The sequence below is a fragment of the Mus musculus genome, chromosome 5 (assembly GCF_000001635.26).
Source record: "Mus musculus strain C57BL/6J chromosome 5, GRCm38.p6 C57BL/6J".
NCBI lineage: Eukaryota > Metazoa > Chordata > Mammalia > Rodentia > Muridae > Mus > Mus musculus.
The window spans coordinates 57,660,890-57,672,920 of NC_000071.6; the positions used below are offsets into that span (position 1 = coordinate 57,660,890).

At 41.1% G+C, this 12,031-nt stretch overlaps 1 long non-coding RNA gene across 1 annotated transcript in view; it reads right to left on the minus strand.

Annotated features, from left to right (window-relative positions):
• Nucleotides 1–12,031, minus strand: part of 4932441J04Rik (RIKEN cDNA 4932441J04 gene) — a 147,836-nt gene that overhangs the window by 90,806 nt on the left and 44,999 nt on the right. The window contains exon 3 of the long non-coding RNA NR_015588.2: nt 1,022–1,115. This is a non-coding gene — a long non-coding RNA (RIKEN cDNA 4932441J04 gene). The remainder of the gene's footprint in view (nt 1–1,021; nt 1,116–12,031) is intronic.

Sequence of the window (12,031 nt, forward strand, 5' to 3'; positions counted from 1 at the left end):
AGTGATACTGAGAGACAGTAATGAAGTATACATGGTATGAATAGAATAGTAGCTAAGGGAGAATAAGGAACCAGTTGAAGAGGGGACAGTTCTTGTGGGCAACATTTTGGGAGAGAATGAATGAAAACTAAGTATAAAGAATAGTCATGAAACCCATCACCTTGTATGCTAACCTTGAAAACTAAACGGAATATTTAATACATAAAGGCAAACAACAAGATATGAGTGCCTCATTTTGACAGCATTCATCATCTCCCAAAGTCTTTTGAAGAAAACAACAGTGATTAAATTATTGTCTCTGAAATAAAAAACCTGTGAAAACTTAAGTACTTAATATTGTGTTATCTATTATTTAAGTGTAATAGGGCTGAAATTGGGTGGTTTCAGAGTCCAGTGGGACAAAACTATGAATCCAAATGTAGATATAAACATGGTATGTGTTTAATCAGCTTATCACTTTGCCTCAGCATGAACGTCAAAAGTAGCAAAATTAGCAAGAAAAAATATCAATCAGAAAACATTTTTGAAACCTAAATTCTGTTTCACCTAAGACCCGTATATTTAGCCTTTACCTAGAAACACAGATCCTCTGTTGCCTTCCATGTCTGATTCCATTTAACTGTAAATGCAGTTAATTCTATACTTGTTCTTCTGGTCTTTGGACAAATTGAACTCTGTTTCAATATCATTTTTAAGATGTCTTCATTCATCTGCTGATATAAAACAGCCTCCCACTCTTCTGCAATGTTTACCTCAATTAACACAAATTGATTTAATCTAGTTTTTATTAAATTTATTTAATATTATTTGTTTGTTGTAGGGGCAAGGTTTGAAGGTGTTTACACATGTGGAATTGTTTGTGTGTGTAGATTAGAGGGCAGCTTTGGGGAGTCAGTCCTTCATATGGCTCCCCAGGGTTGAACTCAGATTGTCAGTCTTTCTCTGCTTAGCCACCTCACTTGTCCAGATGTTAGTTTGTAGCATTGAATCTAAGATTGGACAAAGCTTTTAGTGTACTTACCTGGACACTTGTTCCTGGATGGATATTTATTCATGAAGAACATTTGTGTTATCCCTGTACATCTCTGGTGCCTCAAATAGTGAGGAAGTTCTCCCTTTAAACATGAAAGAACACAAATAAGAACATCTTAAAATCAAAAACCTTTTTAATTACTACTCTGTAAAAACTCCAATACAAGGAATGCATTCATTCATGTCCCCATTCTGTTAGGAACATTGAATAAGAATGTCTTATTTTGATGACAATTTGTGTAATTGATTAATAATGGCGATGATTCAAAGCAAGAACTGGCTAAAGGGCTGTCTTTTTAAATTGCAGTGTTCATTATGAAATAAAGTGTTTGTAAATGCAGTTAATTCTATACTTGTTCTTCTGGTCTTCGGACAAATTTAATGGAACCAATAACATACTTCCTTGCTTTTAATTATTCACAGTAAGTATTTTTGATGTTGCCAATTTCCCTAAAGAATAGCAAATGCTGCCTTTCCCTCAAAAGCTTTGATTGTGTGCATTACATGCTAAACATTTTCTTTTTATGTAGCAGTTATTAAGCTTGTCGACACCCACAATGCCCCAGCATGGCCAAACATCCCCCGGGATATCTTTACTAAAAAGACATAATTTTTGACTGTTCAATCTTTGAAAAGAGTAATATGTAACGTGTTGTAAATATTAAAAGGAAAAGAACCTTTATCTATTGGAAAAGCAAAAGGTGGTGTAAAGTGGGTGAATTATCTTCAGTGCTGGCATTTTAAAATGCGAATGTCTATTTTTCAGCTCTACGCCTTTTCTTCTACTTTACTGGTTATTGAAGTATAAGTATACTTGCGTGTTCATGTAAGTATGTGTTTTTGTGCCTCTGTCTGTGTCTAGAAATGAGAGTGGATCATGGTGAAATGTGCATCTTTTTTTTTCCTTTTTTTATTAGGTATTTATTTCATTTACATTTCCAATGCTATCCCAAAAGTCCCCCTCCCACTCCCCCACCCACCCACTCCCACTTCTTGGCCCTGGCTATCCCCTATACTGAGGCATATAAAGTTTGCACGACCAATGGGCCTCTCTTTCCACTGATGGCCGACAAGGCCATCTTCTGATACATATGCAGCTAGAGACACGAGCTCCGGGGGTTACTGGTTAGTTCATATTGTTGTTGCACCTATAGGGTTGCAGATCCCCCCAGTTCCTTGGGTACTTTCTCTAGCTCCTCCACTGGGGGCCCTGTGATCTATCCAATAGCTGACTGTGACCACCCACTTCTGTGTTTGCTAGGCCCCTTATAAGAGACAGCTATCATTCTTATAGAATCCTTTAAGTGTAGACATTTTTGCCCCTTCTTAGAATTGGGAACAAAACACCCATGGAAGGAGTTACAGAGACAATGTTTGGAGCTGAGATGAAAGGATGGACCATCTAGAGACTGCCACACCCCGGGATCTATCCCATAATCAACCTCCAAACACAGACACCATTGCATACACTAGCAAGATTTTTGTTAAAGGACCCTGATGTAGCTGTCTCTTTTGAGACTGTGCCCTAGCAAACACAGAGTGGATGCTCACAGTCAGCTATTGGATGGATCACAGGGCCCCCAATGGAGGAACTAGAGAAAGTACCCAAGGAGCTAAAGTGGTCTGCAACCCTATAGGTGGAACAACAATATGAACTAACCAGTACCCCCCAGAGCTTGTGTCTCTAGCTGCATATGTATCAGAAGATGACCTAGTCGGCCATCAGTGGAAAGAGAGGCCCATAGGTCTTGCAAACTTCATATGCCTCAGTACAGGGAAACGCCAGGGCCAAGAAGTAGGAGCTGGGGGTGGGGGTGGGGGAAGGGTTTGGGGGACTTATGGGGTAGCATTGGAAATGTAAATGATGAAAATACCTAATTAATAAAAAGGGGAGAGGAGAATACTTTGTTCTGCAGAAGGCATGGTAGATCAATGTTTGCTGAATTAAATTCACAGATGCATTGTTACCTATCTCAACTCAGTTCCCCCACACCCGAGATAAAAACAAACAACAAAAAATTAAAAAGAAAAAGCATTCTCGAGGCTAGGATTTTGACTGAGGATCGGCAGGAGCCACCTTGGTTCCTGGACTCGGCAGAAAGCAGCCTGCACAGGTGAGAGTGTGGACTACAGAAGCTAACAGCTTCTGGGACAGGCGAGAGCCACAGAGCTTCTGAGGCAGCGCCATTTTCAGGCTCCAGACATCCGGCCACCTTCCTGGCCAGAGGACAGGGTCCGCCCAGCCCAGGAGGTTTTTGCCTCAGCATCTGAGGGAGCCATCTTGGCTCCGGGACTCTGGAGAAAGTTGTCTGCACAGGCTAGAGTGTGGACCACAGAAGCTAACAGCTTCTGGGAAAGGTAAGAGCCACAGAGCTTCTGGGGCAGCACCATAATTGGGCTCCAGACATCCGGCCACCTTCCCGGCCAGAGGTCAGGCGTCCACCAGGCCCGGTAGGCCCTAGCCTCAGGTTCCACGGGAGCCATTTTGGTTCCGGGACTCTGCAGAAAGTAGTCTGCACAGGTGAGAGTGTGGACTACTGAAATTAACAGCTTCTGGGACAGGCCAAACCAACACAGCTTCTGGGAAAGGTCCTGTTTTGGCCCTTCATCTTTGGTCAGGAGGAGGTCCAAATGCCAGATAACTGTGCACCTTCCCTGTAAGAGGTGAGCTTGCCTGCAGAGACTGCTCTGACCACTGAAACTCAGAGGAGAGAGCTAGTCCCCCAGGTCTGCTGATAGAGGGTAACAGAATCACCAGAGGAACAATCTCTAAACAGGGACAACTATAACAACTAACTCCAGAGATTATCAGATGGCGAAAGGTAAAAGTAAGAATCTTACTAACAGAAACCAAGACCACTCACCATCATCAGAACCCAGCACTCCCACTTAGCCCAGTCCAGGGCACCCCAACACACCCAAAAAGCTATACCCGGATTTAAAAGCATATCTCATGATGATGGTAGAGGACATCAAGGAATTTAATAACTCACTTAAAGAAATACAGGAGAACACTGCTAAAGAGTTACAAGTCCTTAAAGAAAAACAGGAAAACAAAACCAAACAGGTAGAAGTCCTTAAAGAAAAACAGGAAAACACATCCAAACAGGTGATGGAAATGAACAAAACCATACTAGACCTAAAAAGGGAAGTAGACACAATAAAAAAAACCCAAAGTGAGGCAACGCTGGAGATAGTAACCCTAGGAAAGAAATCTGGAACCATAGATGCGAGCATCAGCAACAGAATACAAGAGATGGAAGAGAGAATATCAGGTGAAGAAGATTCTATAGAGAACATCGGCACAACAATCAAAGATAATACAAAGGTCAAAAAGATCCTAACTCAAAACATCCAGGAAATCCAGGACACAATGAGAAGACCGAACCTACGGATAATAGGAGTGGATGAGAATGAAGATTTTCAACTCAAAGGACCAGCAAACGTCTTCAACAAAATTATCGAAGAAAACTTCCCAAATCTAAAGAAAGAGATGCCTATGAGCATACAAGAAGCCTACAGAAATTCAAATAGACTGGACCAGAAAAGAAATTCCTCCCGACACATAATAATCAGAACAACAAATGCACTAAATAAAGATAGAATACTAAAAGCAGTAAGGGAGAAAGGTCAAGTAACATATAAAGGCAAGCCTATCAGAATTACAGCAGATTTTTCACCAGAGACTATGAAAGCCAGAAGAGCCTGGACAGATGTTATACAGATACTAAGAGAAAACAAATTGTAGCCCAGGCTACTATACCCAGCCAAACTCTCAATTACCATAGATGGAGAAACCAAAGTATTCCACAACAAAACCAAATTCACCCATTATCTCTCCACGACTCCAGTCCTTCAAAGGATAATAACAGAAAAAAAAAAAAAATACAAGGACGGGAACCACGCCCTAGAAAAAGCAAGAAGATAATCTCTCAACAAACCTAAAAGAAGACAGCCACAAGAACAGAATAATAGAATAACAACAAAAATAACAGGAAGCAACAATTACTTTTCCTTAATATCTCTTAATATCCATGGACTCAACTTTCCAATAAAAAGACATAGACTAAAAAACTGGCTACACAAACAAGACCCAACATTTTGCTGCTTACAGGAAACTCATCTCAGAGAAAAAGATAGACACTACCTCAGAATGAAAAGCTGGAAAACAATTTTCCAAGCAAATGGTATGAAGAAACAAGCTGGAGTAGCCATTCTAATATCGGATAAAATCAACTTCCAACCCAAAGTTATCAAAAAAGACAAGGAGGGACACTTCATACTCATCAAAGGTAAAATCCTCCAAGAGGAACTCTCAATTCTGAATATCTATGCTCCAAGTGCATTGGCAGCAACATTCATTAAAGACACTTTAGTAAAGCTCAAAGCACACATTGCACCTCACACAATAATAGTGGGAGACTTCAAAACAGCACTTTCTTTTTTTTGTTTTTTTTTTTGTTTTTTTTTTTTTGTTTTGTTTTGTTTTTTTTGTTTTTTTTTGTTACACTTTTATTTTTTTATTTTTTTTTCCATTTTTTATTAGGTATTTAACTCATTTACATTTCCAATGCTATTCCAAAAGTCCCCCATATCCACCCACCCCCAATCCCCTGCCCACCCACTCCTCCTTTTTGGCCCTGGTGTTCCCTTGTACTGGGGCATATAAAGTTTGCAAGTCCAATGGACCTCTCTTTCCAGTGATGGCCGACTAGGCGATCTTTTGATATATATGCAGCTAGAGTCAAGAGCTCCGGGGTACTGGTTAGTTCATAATGTTGTTCCACCTATAGGGTTGCAGATCCCTTTAGCTCCTTGGCTACTTTCTCTAGCTCCTCCATTGGGAGCCCTATGATCCATCCATTAGCTGACTGTGAGCATCCACTTCTGTGTTTGCTAGGCCCCGGCATAGTCTCACAAGAGACAGCTACATCTGGGTCCTTTCAATAAAATCTTGCTAGTGTATGCAATGGTGTCAGCGTTTGGATGCTGATTATGGGGTGGATCCCTGGATATGGCAGTCTCTACATGGTCCATCCTTTCATCTCAGCTCCAAACTTTATCTCTGTAACTCCTTCCATGGGTGTTTTGTTCCCAAATCTAAGGAGGGGCATAGTGTCCACACTTCAGTCTTCATTCTTCTTGAGTTTCATGTGTTTAGCAAATTATATCTTATATCTTGGGTATCCTAGGTTTGGGGCTAATATCCACTTATCAGTGAATACATATTGTGTGAGTTTCTTTGTGAATGTGTTACCTCACTCAGGATGATGCCCTCCAGGTCCATCCATTTGGCTAGGAATTTCATAAATTCATTCTTTTTAATAGCTGAGTAGTACTCCATTGTGTAGATGTAGCACATTTTCTGTATCCATTCCTCTGTTGAGGGGCATCTAGGTTATTTCCAGCTTCTGGCTATTATAAATAAGGCTGCTATGAACATAGTGGAGCATGTGTCCTTCTTACCTGTTGGGGCATCTTCTGGATATATGCCCAGGAGTGGTATTGCTGGATCCTCCGGTAGTACTATGTCCAGTTTTCTGAGGAACCGCCAGACTGATTTCCAGAGTGGTTGTACAAGCCTGCACTCCCACCAACAATGGAGGAGTGTTCCTCTTTCTCTACATCCACGCCAGCACCTGCTGTCACCTGAATTTTTGATCTTAGCCATTCTGACTGGTGTGAGGTGGAATCTCAGGGTTGTTTTGATTTGCATTTCCCTGATGATTAAGGATGTTGAACATTTTTTTCAAGTGCTTCTCTGCCATTCGATATTCCTCAGGTGAGAATTCTTTGTTCAGTTCTGAGCCCCATTTTTTAATGGGGTTATTTGATTTTCTGAAGTCCACCTTCTTGAGTTCTTTATATATGTTGGATATTAGTCCCGTATCTGATTTAGGATAGGTAAAGATCCTTTCCCAATCTGTTGGTGGTCTTTTTGTCTTATTGACGGTGTCTTTTGCCTTGAAGAAACTTTGGAGTTTCATTAGGTCCCATTTGTCAATTCTCGATCTTACAGCACAAGCCATTGATGATCTGTTCAGGAATTTTTCCCCTGTGCCCATATCTTCAAGGCTTTTCCCCACTTTCTCCTCTATAAGTTTCAGTGTCTCTGGTTTTATGTGAAGTTCCTTGATCCACTTAGATTTGACCTTAGTACAAGGAGATAAGTATGGATCGATTCGCATTCTTCTACAAGATAACAACCAGTTGTGCCAGCACCAATTGTTGAAAATGCTGTCTTTCTTCCACTGGATGGTTTTAGCTCCCTTGTCGAAGATCAAGTGACCATAGGTGTGTGGGTTCATTTCTGGGTCTTCAATTCTATTCCATTGGTCTACTTGTCTGTCTCTATACCAGTACCATGCAGTTTTTATCACAATTGCTCTGTAGTAAAGCTTTAGGTCTGGCATGGTGATTCCGCCAGAAGTTCTTTTATCCTTGAGAAGACATTTTGCTATCCTAGGTTTTTTGTTATTCCAGACAAATTTGCAAATTGCTCCTTCCAATTCGTTGAAGAATTGAGTTGGAATTTTGATGGGGATTGCATTGAATCTGTAGATTGCTTTTGGCAAGATAGCCATTTTTACAATGTTGATCCTGCCAATCCATGAGCATGGGAGATCTTTCCATCTTCTGAGATCTTCCTTAATTTCTTTCTTCAGAGATTTGAAGTTTTTATCATACAGATCTTTCACTTCCTTAGTTAGAGTCACGCCAAGATATTTTATATTATTTGTGACTATTGAGAAGGGTGTTGTTTCCCTAATTTCTTTCTCAGCCTGTTTATTCTTTGTATAGAGAAAGGCCATTGACTTGTTTGAGTTTATTTTATATCCAGCTACTTCACCGAAGCTGTTTATCAGGTTTAGGAGTTCTCTGGTAGAATTTTTAGGGTCACTTATATATACTATCATATCATCTGCAAAAAGTGATATTTTGACTTCCTCTTTTCCAATTTGTATCCCCTTGATCTCCTTTTGTTGTCGAATATCTCTGGCTAATACTTCAAGTACTATGTTGAAAAGGTAGGGAGAAAGTGGGCAGCCTTGTCTAGTCCCTGATTTTAGTGGGATTGCTTCCAGCTTCTCTCCATTTACTTTGATGTTGGCTACTGGTTTGCTGTAGATTGCTTTTATCATGTTTAGGTATGGGCCTTGAATTCCTGATCTTTCCAAAACTTTTATCATGAATGGGTGTTGGATCTTGTCAAATGCTTTTTCTGCATCTAACGAGATGATCATGTGGTTTTTGTTTTTGAGTTTGTTTATATAATGGATTATATTGATGGATTTTCGTATATTAAACCATCCCTGCATCCCTGGAATAAAACCTACTTGGTCAGGATGGATGATTGCTTTAACGTGTTCTTGGATTCGGTTAGCGAGAATTTTATTGAGGATTTTTGCATCGATATTCATAAGAGAAATTGGTCTGAAGTTCTCTATCTTTGTTGGATCTTTCTGTGGTTTAGGTATCAGAGTAATAGTGGCTTCATAAAATGAGTTGGGTAGAGTACCTTCTACTTCTATTTTGTGAAATAGTTTGTGCAGAATTGGAATTAGATCTTCTTTGAAGGTCTGATAGAACTCTGCACTAAACCCATCTGGTCCTGGGCTTTTTTTGGGTGGGAGACTATTAATAACTGCTTCTATTTCTTTAGGTGATATGGGACTGTTTAGATGGTCAACTTGATCCTGATTCAACTTTGGTACCTGCTATCTGTCCAGAAATTTGTCCATTTCGTCCAGGTTTTCCAGTTTTGTTGAGTATAGCCTTTTGTAGAAGGATCTGATGGTGTTTTGGATTTCTTCAGGATCTGTTGTTATGTCTCCCTTTTCATTTCTGATTTTGTTAATTAGGATTTTGTCCCTGTGCCCTTTAGTGAGTCTAGCTAAGGGTTTATCTATCTTGTTGATTTTCTCAAAGAACCAACTCCTCGTTTGGTTAATTCTTTGAATAGTTCTTCTTGTTTCCACTTGGTTGATTTCACCCCTGAGTTTGATTATTTCCTGCCGTCTACTCCTCTTGGGTGAATTTGCTTCCTTTTTTTCTAGAGCTTTTAGATGTGTTGTCAAGCTGCTAGTATGTGCTGTCTCCCGTTTCTTCTTGGATGCACTCAGAACTATGAGTTTCCCTCTTAGAAATGCTTTCATTGTGTCCCATAGGTTTGGGTACGTTGTGGCTTCATTTTCATTAAACTCTAAAAACTCTTTAATTTCTTTCTTTATTCCTTCCTTGACCAAGGTATCATTGAGAAGAGTGTTATTCAGTTTCCACGTGAATGTTGGCTTTCCATTATTTATGTTGTTATTGAAGATCAGTCTTAGGCCATGGTGGTCTGATAGGATACATGGGACAATTTCAATATTTTTGTATCTGTTGAGGCCTGTTTTGTGACCAATTATATGGTCAATTTTGGAGAAGGTCCCGTGAGGTGCTGAGAAGAAGGTATATCCTTTTGTTTTAGGATAAAATGTTCTGTAGATATCTGTCAGGTCCATTTGTTTCATAACTTCTGTTAGTTTCACTGTGTCCCTGTTTAGTTTCTGTTTCCACGATCTGTCCTTTGAAGAAAGTGGTGTGTTGAAGTCTCCCACTATTATTGTGTGAGGTGCAATGTATGCTTTGAGCTTTACTAAAGTGTCTCTAATGAATGTAGCTGCCCTTGCATTTGGTGCGTAGATATTCAGAATTGAGAGTTCCTCTTGGAGGATTTTACCTTTGATGAGTATGAAGTGTCCCTCCTTGTCTTTTTTGATAACTTTGGGTTGGAAGTCGATTTTATCCGATATTAAAATGGCTACTCCAGCTTGTTTCTTCAGTCCATTTGCTTGGAAAATTATTTTCCAGCCTTTCACTCTGAGGTAGTGTCTGTCTTTTTCCCTGAGATGGGTTTCCTGTAAGCAGCAGAATGTTGGGTCCCGTTTGTGTAGCCAGTCTGTTAGTCTATGTCTTTTTATTGGGGAATTGAGTCCATTGATATTAAGAGATATTAAGGAAAAGTAATTGTTGCTCCCTTTTATTTTTGTTGTTAGAGTTGGCATTCTGTTCTTGTGGCTGTCTTCTTTTTGGTTTGTTGAATGATTACTTTCTTGGTTGTTCTAGGGCGTGATTTCCGTCCTTGTATTGCTTCTTTTCTGTTATTATCCTTTGAAGGGCTGGATTCGTGGAAAGATATTGTGTGAATTTGGTTTTGTCGTGGAATACTTTGGTTTCTCCATCTATGGTAATTGAGAGTTTGGCCGGGTATAGTAGCCTGGGCTGGCATTTGTGTTCTCTTAGTGTCTGTATAACATCTGTCCAGGCTCTTCTGGCTTTCATAGTCTCTGGTGAAAAGTCTGGTGTAATTCTGATAGGCCTTCCTTTATATGTTACTTGACCTTTCTCCCTTACTGCTTTTAATATTCTATCTTTATTTAGTGCATTTGTTGTTCTGATTATTATGTGTCGGGAGGAATTTCTTTTCTGGTCCAGTCTATTTGGAGTTCTGTAGGCTTCTTGTATGATCATGGGCATCTCTTTTTTTATGTTTGAGAAGTTTTCTTCTATTATTTTGTTGAAGATATTAGCTGGCCCTTTAAGTTGAAAATCTTCATTCTCATCAATTCCTATTATCTGTAGGTTTGGTCTTCTCATTGTGTCCTGGATTACCTGGATGTTTTGAGTTAGGATCCTTTTGCATTTTGTATTTTCTTTGACTGTTGTGTCGATGTTCTCTATGGAATCTTCTGCACCTGAGATTCTCTCTTCCATTTCTTGTATTCTGTTGCTGATGCTCGCATCTATGGTTCCAGATCTCTTTCCTAGGGTTTCTATCTCCAGCGTTGCCTCGCTTTGGGTTTTCTTTATTGTGTCTACTTCCCCTTTTAGTTCTAGTATGGTTTTGTTCATTTCCATCACCTGTTTGGATGTGTTTTCCTGTTTTTCTTTAATGATTTCTACCTGTTTGGCTGTGTTTTCCTGCTTTTCTTTAAGGGCCTGTAACTCTTTAGCAGTGCTCTCCTGTAATTCTTTAAGTGACTTATGAAAGTCCTTCTTGATGTCCTCTATCATCATCATGAGAAATGTTTTTAAATCTGGGTCTAGATTTTCGGTTGTGTTGGGGTGCCCAGGACTAGATGGGGTGGGAGTGCTGCGTTCTGATGATGGTGAGTGGTCTTGATTTCTGTTAGTAGGATTCTTACGTTTGCCTTTCGCCATCTGGTAATCTCTGAAGCTAGCTGTTTTAGTTGTCACTGTTAAGAGCTTGTTCGTCAGGTGACTCTGTTAGCCTCTATGAGCAGACCTGGAGGGTAGCACTCTCCTTAGTTTCAGTGGGCAGAGTATTCTCTGCAGGCAAGCTCTCTTCTTGCAAGGCAGGTACCCAGATATCTGGTGTTCGAACCAGACTCCTGGCAGAAGTTGTGTTCCACTCACTAGAGGTCTTAGGATCACGTGTGGAATCCTGTGTGGGCCCTTGCGGGTGTCAGGCGACTCAGCTGGCAAGGTAGCCTGGGGCTCGAGTGGAGCGGAAGGGGTTTGTGCCCCAGATCAAGCCTGGGTAGCCTGCTTCCCTATGTACCGCAGTCTCAAGTTCCGCGCGATTGGATTGGGGCAGGCCCTGTGTTCCACTCACCAGAGGTCTTAGGGTCCTGTGAGGAGTCCCGTGTGGGCCCTTGCGGGTGTTGGGCAAGACTCTGCTGGCAAGGTAGCCCGGGGCTCGAGTCTCGAGTTGAGCGGAAGGGACTTGTGCCCCAGATCAGGCCCGGGTAGCCTGCTTCCCTATGTACCGCAGTCTCAAGTTCCGCGCGATTGGATTGGGGCAGGCGCTGTGTTCCACTCACCAGAGGTCTTAGGGTCCTGTGGGGAGTCCCGTGTGGGCCCTTGCGGGTGTTGGGCAAGACTCTGCTGGCAAGGTAGCCCGGGGCTCGAGTCTCGAGTCGAGCGGAAGGGACTTGTGCCCCAGATCAGGCCCGGGTAGCCTGCTTCCCTATGTACCGCAGTCTCAATTTCCGCG